The sequence below is a fragment of the Nematolebias whitei genome, chromosome 7 (genome assembly GCF_014905685.2).
Source record: "Nematolebias whitei isolate Nwh7 chromosome 7, NemWhi1, whole genome shotgun sequence".
NCBI classification, from domain to species: domain Eukaryota; kingdom Metazoa; phylum Chordata; class Actinopteri; order Cyprinodontiformes; family Rivulidae; genus Nematolebias; species Nematolebias whitei.
The window spans coordinates 29,019,862-29,020,824 of NC_056504.1; positions in this window are offsets into that span (position 1 = coordinate 29,019,862).

Below are 963 nucleotides of genomic sequence, written 5' to 3' on the forward strand. Positions count from 1 at the left end.
TATATATATATATATATATATATATATATATATATATATATATATATATATACATATATATACATAAAGAGAGAGAGAGAAAGCGAGCATTGGGACTTATGAATGTCTTACATCAGGGCCAGTCTTGCACAATCAAAATTCATTTCAGCCTCTTTTTCCACTAAATAAAACTTATTCAGAAAAACACAAAACTTGCCTGAAAATTGAAATAGATATAATAATGCAACTCCTATTATTTAAGTGCTATACATTACAAAGTGTTTGTTGCATTGTGAAATTATAGAAGTATAAATATTTATCTTTGGTAATAAAATTACTAACTAGAATTATAGACACTTGACATTTATGAGTGTTTATATATATATCTTTGGACATGAAGAAGAGAAAAACATTTATTGTCTAACCTTAAAGTATCATTTTCTTCTCATTGCAAAAAAACAGGACATGAAAACTGCAAAAATGAGCTGTTCCTGTTGTGGTTTGAACTATAAATATTAATTTATATGGTATTTGTGGCCAAAGCAACAAAGAGCTACTGCAGAGGAACCAAAGATCTGCATGTGGCCTCAGAGCTGTATGCTGCAGACCCTTGTCTATTATCAGTGGATCATTAGATGATTGCATCTTGAATATATTTAAAACTTTCTTCATCAGAAGTTTCTGATTAACTACTGGTGAACAGCACTTAACTACTAATGACTCACTGCTTATTGATTATGTAAACATTAGTTCTGGTTTGTGCAATCAATAAGAATTGTCACCAAGTGATTAGTCATTACAGCACCCATTAATTATTACTGGACTGAGTGAAGCTTTATAAGCTTAAGCTTTATGAGAGCTATAGTGAGTCATTACTATTGCATTACTGTGTTATCAACTAGTGGCCCATGGGCCTTATTCAGTCCACAAGCTCATTCCTTCTGATCTGCAAAATATTAGAAGAATTAAAAGTTAAAGACGTAG